The 9,505-nt window shown below is 40.5% G+C and overlaps 1 protein-coding gene across 2 annotated transcripts in view; it reads right to left on the reverse strand.

The window, feature by feature from the left end:
- The window catches only part of LOC127427460 (junctional cadherin 5-associated protein-like), a 60,115-nt gene extending 53,626 nt beyond the window's left edge, over nt 1–6,489 (reverse strand). Inside the window, exon 1 of one of the 2 annotated variants that reach the window (XM_051675079.1) lies at nt 6,340–6,489. The gene's annotated coding sequence lies outside the window, so the exon portion shown is untranslated. Of the gene's footprint in view, nt 1–5,889; nt 5,970–6,339 lie in introns of those variants that run through there. The other variant, XM_051675082.1, reaches the window with a different exon arrangement.
- Between the last annotated feature and the right edge of the window lie 3,016 nt (nt 6,490–9,505).

A 9,505-nucleotide genomic window follows, 5' to 3' on the forward strand; every position in this document is an offset into this window, starting at 1 on the left:
GTTAACATTATATTAGTTATATTGAAAAGGGAAAATGATGGGGTCATTGTTTAATAACTTTCCAGTATGTATTTCACAAACTAGTAAGCAACTTACCAACACACAGTTCAACTCCGCCCTGTCTGCAGAGCCACCGTCAGCTCAGCTCTGTAAACAATGGAGTTGGAGCACGCTCTGCTGGACAAACTACGTAATGACACCAATTCTAAAGCACTGTTTTCTGCATTATATTTTCTGAAAAAAAGTTTTCATAGCGGCGCATATCGGCAAAATATACGGCGATACCGATATATCTGTGAAAGGCTAATATCGGCCGATAATACTACTTAAGTCTATTCATTATTATTTCAGGAGCTCAAGTTTTTCACAACAAGGACAGTTGTTTCATTTATACTGTATGTTTGATACATGTTTACATTAGAAAATATTTATAATTTTTTTTTTAAATATTTGAATATTTGATAAAAGTTTGATCTGTTACAGTTTGAAACTTTCTTCTCCATTTTGCCCGTCATCATCAAGTAAAAGATATTTGTTGACTAAAATTTTTTTATTTTGGTCTGAGTAAAACTGACTAAAATGAATGAATATGACATGATGAAATATTGACTATTTTTAAAGGACATTTTCATCAAAAGACTAAAACTGTGACTAAAACTAAAAACTGAACATTGATAAAGCAAGTGAAACTCTAGGCCTAATAACAATAAAAACATAAAACAAGCAATAATGGGGATAAAATATACTTTATACACATGAAAACAATATGTATAAGAAGTCAATTTCAGAAGTCATACATATTAGTAAACATGCAGAGTAACTATCCCTGACAACTAGGGCTGAAACGATTAGTCGCTTTTATCGACAACGTCGACAACAAAAAATCTGTCGACAAAAATTGTCTTTGTCAAATAGTTGTTTGATCTCATTTAACGTAACATGAGATCATATAAAACTTTAATGATGACGCACGAGAAAAAAATGTATTAGACAATTTTAAATAGAAAACAAGACAAAAACACATAACAATAGGATTTTTTGCAGTGAATTTCTTTACTGAATTAAACTTAATAAAAAGTCTTTTTTCCCTTTAATTCAGTGAATATCATTTAGAGGTATTTTTAAAAGATGATTTTCGGGGCACAAGCTGAATAATCGGTTAAGAGCTAATGATTAATTGTTGCAATAATCACCGAATAGTTGAATAATCATTCTAATAATCGTTAGATTAATCGATTATCAAAATTATCATTTGTTGCAGCCCTACTGACAACGTAGATACAGGTGCATCTCAATAAATTAGAATGTCATGGAAAAGTTCATTTATTTCAGTAATTCAACTCAAATTGTGAAACTCGTGTATTAAATAAATTCAATGCACAAAGACTGAAGTAGTTTAAGTCTTTGGTTCTTTTAATTGTGATGATTTTGGCTCACATTTACAAAAACCCACCAATTCACTATCTCAAAAAAATTAGAATATGGTGACATGCCAATCAGCTAATCAACTCAAAACACCTGCAAATGTTTCCTGAACCTTCAAAATGGTCTCTCAGTTTGGTTCTCTAGGCTACACAATCATGGGGAAGACTGCTGATCTGACAGTTGTCCAGAAGACAATCATTGACACCCTTCACAAGGAGGGTAAGCCACAAACATTCATTGCCAAAGAAGCTGGCTGTTCACAGAGTGCTGTATCCAAGCATGTTAACAGAAAGTTGAGTGGAAGGAAAAAGTGTGGAAGAAAAAGATGCACAACCAACCGAGAGAACCGCAGCCTTATGAGGACTGTCAAGCAAAATCGATTCAAGAATTTGGGTGAACTTCACAAGGAATGGACTGAGGCTGGGGTCAAGGCATCAAGATCCACCACACACAGACATGTCAAGGAATTTGGCTACAGTTGTCGTATTCCTCTTGTTAAGCCACTCCTGAACCACAGACAACATCAGAGGCGTCTTACCTGGGCTAAGGAGAAGAAGAACTGGACTGTTGTCCTCTTTTCAGATGAGAGCACATTTTGTATTTCATTTGGAAACCAAGGTCCTAGAGTCTGGAGGAAGGGTGGAGAAGCTCATAGCCCAAGTTGCTTGAAGTCCAGTGTTAAGTTTCCACAGTCTGTGATGATTTGGGGTGCAATGTCATCTGCTGGTGTTGGTCCATTGTGTTTTTTGAAAACCAAAGTCACTGCACCCGTTTACCAAGAAATTTTGGAGCACTTCATGCTTCCTTCTGCTGACCAGCTTTTTAAAGATGCTGATTTCATTTTCCAGCAGGATTTGGCACCTGCCCACACTGCCAAAAGCACCAAAAGTTGGTTAAATGACCATGGTGTTGGTGTGCTTGACTGGCCAGCAAACTCACCAGACCTGAACCCCATAGAGAATCTATGGGGTATTGTCAAGAGGAAAATGAGAAACAAGAGACCAAAAAATGCAGATGAGCTGAAGGCCACTGTCAAAGAAACCTGGGCTTCCATACCACCTCAGCAGTGCCACAAACTGATCACCTCCATGCCACGCCGAATTGAGGCAGTAATTAAAGCAAAAAGGAGCCCCTACCAAGTATTGAGTACATATACAGTAAATGAACATACTTTCCAGAAGGCCAACAATTCACTAAAAATGTTTTTTTTTTATTGGTCTTATGATGTATTCTAATTTTTTGAGATAGTGAATTGGTGGGTTTTTGTTAAATGTGAGCCAAAATCATCACAATTAAAAGAACCAAAGACTTAAACTACTTCAGTCTGTGTGCACTGAATTTATTTAATACACGAGTTTCACAATTTGAGTTGAATTACTGAAATAAATGAACTTTTCCACGACATTCTAATTTATTGAGATGCACCTGTACATCGCGATCGGTAAACACACGAGTAATGTTCGATTCATAAAAGCATGACAACCCTACTAGACAACATACTGTATCTAGTTCTAAGCATGTAAACGACTTCGCCAAATGGATAACAGATAAACATCCATCCAGACTGCAGTGATGCTGTCCTGAACTGTGTGACTGTGACTGAAGGAAATGAACAGCGTCCTCGGCCGGAACACGTGACAGCGGCACTTCTTTCCTGTGTTTACAGACATGATGTCATGACACAAAAAGGAACGACATAAGAAAGCAATTTCGTGCAAAATCCAACCTGACAGCTCAAAATATAAATTATTTTTATAGGCTTACCGAAATGAATCGGGGTAAGGTAAGGACATTGTTTTGAACACTGATTGTTTATGTACTTAATCAATAATGGCAATTTGTTCATTTTTAACCAAAAAAATCTTACATAGTGCAGCTTTAATGTTTTGCACTGTACAATGCAGAAACAAGACAAATGTAATGCAACAAGTTTGGCAAAACAAACAAATGAAGTGACTCTGATGAAACAGCACGCTGGAACAGATGTAAAGAAACCGGTATGAAGAATCAGCAGCTAGCAAATTTATTATGAATACACCTAAAAACATAAAATTGGAACCCTTTATAAACCACCTCACTAAAGCCCAAATAAATGCCTTACCTTCAGTGAGAAAGGCTCTTATACACAAAGCTCACCATATCAACGCATTCCAACCTAATAATATATACAGATTAATATTGGTACTGTTGGGTACAGGCGCAAGAATAAAAAGCAAATGCGCAACTAACCAGGAGAGAGAGCACAAACCTGCAGGGTTGATCCTGCTTCTCTTACATATGAAATGCAAGAGAAGCACTAAATAGTTACAGGGAAGATAACAAACACAACGTCCTCTTTATAAACATAATTTATCAATCAAATACTTAACACGCACCAATCACAAGGGAGAGGCACACGTGTGCTCAATAACAGAGAAGTGACCTTAATATTAGCAACTGCATTCTCTAATAAGAGGCGCACACCAAGCGCTCTTAATAGGGAATGTGTATAGACACTGACAGACATAATAATGATTAAAAAATAACCACATTAAAGCCATCTTATTGGTCACTTATAATTACGATGCATGCAACCTTTTTAAACTCATAGTAACTGAGATAGATACATTTAAAAATTCACTTGTTACACTTGACCATTTAAAATTAACTAGTGGATTTAAAAATGTGCTTAAAAATTCTTAAAAGTATCTTAAAGGAAATGGTGTCCATTTACTAGACCACATGCCTAAAATCTTGATGTAGCCTATCATTCATTTTACCCAAGAATTTTACTGCATCAGTCTTTCTAAAGAACAGCATGGCAACATGGCTTAAAGTTTGTGGATAAATCCAGAATGTTAGGGTGTATTGACTTATTAAAATTTGGTGAATCTTTAGTTGTCTTTAAAAAATTGCATGTCCTCAAATATTAAAACCGCAAATTATGTTTTAGATGTGTACAAGGGACATTTAAGGTATAATACAGTCAAAATCGTCTAGAACCGCCCCTGGTTACAGTATATACAACTTTACAACTTCGTTGCTATGATACGTAACGCCGTAAACTCTAAAACGACGCTAAAAACTATGATAGACACTTTACAGCTCAAATAATGCACAAGTCTCAACAGAAGAATTAATGTAAGTGCTTCTATAAAATTATAAGCTTCACATTTCTGCCTTTAAAGCCTCCAGAAATTGGCCCCAATTGGACCCTGTTGACTTGCATTGTGGGGACCAACAGAGATTTAATATTCTTCTAAAAATCTTTAGTTGTATTCAGTAGAAGAAAGAAAGTCAAACACATCTAGGAATGCATGAGTGTGAGTAAATGATGAGAAAATTTTCATTTTGGGGTTAACGATTCCTTTAATACTTATGTTAATCTGCCATGAGGCTGATGCTGATCTCAAAATAGCCAATTATCAGCTGATTTATCGGACAATCACTAACCTTGAGAAATTTCACTTTCATTACACCTCCGCATTCTCATATGATCCTTTTGACCTCAACTTGACCTTTTCACATTTTCCTGTTAGATACCATTTGTTTTCTTTCCTCACCTTCCTATAGCAGGTTTTTATAACCAATGAGCTCTTTAAACACAATAGCTCTTGCCACACAAATCATTTTCATTTCATTAAGATCTATAAGCCACATAAGGACAGACATGCTTATTTAGTACATTGCAGTCTTCAAAATGGACCTTGGCAGTAAAGTTATAGGCATGTTTTGCTTGAGAAATGTGATACATTGTCCCAGAATTCAACTCTGATCACAAAACATCACTTAACATAAGGGCTCATTCTAAACCACACTCTATTGGACTCCTTTGCTCTCTGCTGCTATCCACACAAGTCAAACTCAAAAGCTGTTAAGGGACCATTAAACGCTGCCGCTCTTTTGAAAAGCAGCTTCCCAATTGATTTGAGTGGCCATCCGGCGCACAGTTGTTGACCTCGCACCTCCCTGTTCGCATCCCGCGAGCTTGACGCACATGTCGCTTCCTCTTGCAAGTGAGACATTGTCCTTTGAAGTTGTTCAACTAACCAGCCGGTGTCAACACGACAGGAGGCTGTTTTTGCGGACAGTTGAACAACAAATGCTGACACGTCAAGAGATGCTGCCTGATGTCCATTCATATTTAGATATTTTTTTTTGTTTTAAATATTTGGATTGCGCGCGACAGTAAGTCGCGAAGTCTCGTGCCTGCGTGGATAGCCAGACACATACAACCCCCGGAGGTGTGGTGGCTTTTGATAGGTTCTGTGTTGTTTAAAATGTTTTTTTAAAAATGTTTAAAAAAGAAACAGTCTAAGGCTGCTGTAACAGGGTGTGATTTAGGCACTTTTGACATAGGACATAGGCAGTGCGTCTACACATAACTTGACGTCAAAGTTATAATTGTATGTTATATATAACATATATGACGGATAAACCTCATTGCTTCTTTGCACTATACAATCAGCTCAGGTCACCCTTTACCTCGCGTGTGTAGCACACACATCTTGCGCACTGCGCCCGACCCTTAAGCACAGAATTTATGGAGAAGCGGCAAGCTCAAGCTGTCTGTCTGCCTTCTGTAGGATATTTTTCCACAACGGAAAATGCAACAAATTAGCTAATACTTATCAGAGAGTGTCGCGCGATTCATAGCAGATTAAAATATCATTCCACTGGTTGCGGCCATTTATTCCGTGACAGATGTCGCGACATTCCGGCACGACTGATTCACGAGCTAAATGTTATTATGGAGACAGGACCCCGTTATCTCGCAAGTTTATCCCTATGACGCTTCATTCCCCGCCTGTATCGAACGGGTCAGTGTTACTAACGTCAGCAGCTGAAACCGCGTTAAAATCTGCAGGTCTAGAAAGCCACACAAACGAGCCTGTTTGTAGATTTCAGTAAAATGCTATGTCTTTTCCCACGTACCTGAGATGTGCTCTTTTTGAGGTCCCACAGCAGTCTGTGCTTAGTTCTTCGTGTAGTGTGTCGAATCCGGTCTGTGCTGAGCATTTCTGAGGGAAAGGTTGTGCAGAGGAGAGGGAGAGAATTGAGCTCACTCTGATTGCGTCTTGTGTGGGTCGGATGGCGAGGGGAATGGTTCCTCCCAGCATGTGGGTAAACTTTTACGGAAACACACTCCACCCCATCCCATCCCATCCCACTCCACTATTACACAAAAGCTTCACACTGAGGCTGAATCATACTACGACATGATCTTTGATAATTGCAAGTGCAACCGTTAATTAGTGGTTAATTAAATACGTATCAACAAACATCTACTCTAAAAATCCTTTGCAAATCACTTGTTTACACTTTTAATTAATAAAACATGAATAGCACCTAATATTCATGCGTAATGACCTATTTATTGACTTGGATAGTCTTGTTTAAAGGGATAGTTCACCCTGAAACTTAATGATGGCGCCGCGGATGGCTGCCTCGGTGTGGAGCGCTCCTATTGTTTTGTTGTTGTTGTTTGTTGTCTTGTGTTTAGTAATCTTTTTCCAGTCAGTTTTACCAGAGATGAACTGCTGAACATTCGACAGCATATACCAGACAATCTTTACCCGGTTTTTGAATATTCAGACATTTTGCTAGACATTTTAGTTGGAGGCGCGGCTCTGCTGTTCAAGAGACGCAGGTGAGGGAGACGAGCAGGCGCGCTGGTCAAACTCCGTCGGCGCGGATATCGAACAGCGCTGCCGAATATTCACTTAGCGAATCTCCGCTTTCTTCCTAACAAAACGAACGAACTACATCTCCTCACCCGCACAAACAAGGAGTGAAGCCATTCCGGACAGCGTGTTACATCTGCTGGTCTTCCAGCTGTTCAGAGAGGATCGCATCGTGGAGTTAACGGGGAAAACGAGAGGCGGTGGAACATGATTTTACATCATTGAAAGTTGGTGTACAGATGTAACAACGTTAAAGAGGATGTGCTGTCCTAATTTGGAAGCACTCTTTATTAACTGTAAGCCTTTCTACTCGCTGCGCAATTTTTCCTTGTTTATTCTGGCGAGTGTGTATATCGCACCAAACGCGTGTTTGAATGCCACGCTGCAACAGCTGGCTGATCAAATCACAGACACAGAACAACAATACCCGGACTCAGTTATTATTATTCTTGGGGATTTTAACAAAGCAAATCTCACACGTGAACTGCCCAAATACAAACAGCACATTACATGCCCCACCAGAGACAGGAACATACTGGATCACTGCTACACAACAATAAAGGATGCATATCGCTCTGTCCCTAGAGCAGCTTTGGGACTCTCTGATCACTGTCTGGTTCATCTTCTTCCAACCTACAGGCAGAAATTAAAATCAACCAAGCCAGTAGTAAGGACTGTAAAGAGATGGACTAATGAAGCAGAGCGGGAACTACAAGCCTGCTATGACTGCACTGATTGGAGTGTTTTGAGACTGCAGCACCCAGACCTGGACGAGCTCACAGATACTGTTACATCATATATCAGTTTCTGTGAGGATATGTGCATTCCTACTAGGACTTATTTAAAGTTCAACAACGACAAACCGTGGTTTACAGCAGAGCTCAGGCAGCTTTGTCAGGCCAAAGAAGATGCTTACAGGGGTGGGGATAAAGTCTTGTACAGTCAGGCCAGGAACACACTGAACAAGGAAATCGGAGTGGCTAAAAGAAGATACTCTGAGAAGTTGAAAAACAAGTTTTCAGCTAACGACTCTGCATCAGTTTGGCATGAAACAACTCACAAATTACAGGACCCACAACCCTGTGGTGGACCAACAACTGGCTGACAACCTGAATGTGTTCTACTGCAGATTTGAAAGGCCCAATCTCACACCCCACACCCAATCTGACCTTCACTTCACACAAACACCAACACCTCCTGCAACCCCCCTCCTCCCCCCTCCTGCTACTCAACCTGCACTTAAGATCTGTGAAGATGATGTGAGCCGGGTCTTTCGTAAACAAAAGATGAGGAAAGCTTCAGGCCCAGATGGTGTTTCACCAGCGTGTCTTCGATCCTGTGCTAATCAGCTGGCCCCCATCTTCACACAGATCTTCAATAGATCACAGGAGCAGTGTGAAGTCCCATGCTGCTTCAAACGCTCGATCATTATTCCTGTCCCAAAGAAACCAAAAATCACAGGACTTAATGACTACAGACCTGTCGCCCTGACGTCTGTGGTCATGAAATCATTTGAGAGACTGGTGTTGGCCCACCTGAAGAACATCACTGGACCCTTTCTAGATCCCCTTCAATTTGCTTATCGAGCAAACAGGTCTGTGGATGATGCAGTCAACATGGGATTGCATCATATCCTGCAACATCAGGACAGACCAGGGACATATGCAAGGTTCCTTTTTGTGGACTTCAGTTCGGCTTTCAACACCATCATCCCAGCTATACTCCAGAATAAATTACACCAACTCTCTGTTCCCATGTCTATCTGTCAGTGGATTACCAGCTTTCTGATGGACAGGCAGCAGCTTGTGAGACAGGGGAAACTCACTTCCAGCACCTGTACAATCAGCACTGGTGCCCCCCAGGGATGTGTGCTCTCCCCACTACTCTTCTCCCTCAACACCAATGACTGCATCGCCAAGGACCCCTCTGTCAAGCTCCTGAAGTTTGCAGACAACACCACTGTCATCGGCCTCATCCGAGATGACGATGAGTCTGCATACAGAAGAGAGGTTGAACAGCTGGCTGTCTGGTGCAGTCAAAACAACCTTGAGCTGAACACGCTCCAAACGGTGGAGATGACTTTGGACTTTAGGAGGAACACCCCAACACTGACCCCCTCACCATTCTAAACAGCACTGTGGCAGCAGTGGAGTCATCCAGGTTCCTGGGCACTACCATCTCACAGGACCTGAAGTGAGAGACACACATTGACTCCATTGTGAAAGCTGAGGAAGTTCAACCTGCAACAGGCGCTGCTGATACAGTTTTACTCAGCAGTCATTGAGTCTGTCCTCTGCACTTCAATAACTGTCTGGTTTGGTTCAGCTACAAAATCAGACATCAGAAGACTACAAAGGACAGTTCGGACTGCTGAGAGGATTATCGGTTGCCCCCTGCCCCCCCTTCAAGAACTATGC

The sequence above is a fragment of the Myxocyprinus asiaticus genome, chromosome 36, assembly GCF_019703515.2.
Source record: "Myxocyprinus asiaticus isolate MX2 ecotype Aquarium Trade chromosome 36, UBuf_Myxa_2, whole genome shotgun sequence".
NCBI classification, from domain to species: domain Eukaryota; kingdom Metazoa; phylum Chordata; class Actinopteri; order Cypriniformes; family Catostomidae; genus Myxocyprinus; species Myxocyprinus asiaticus.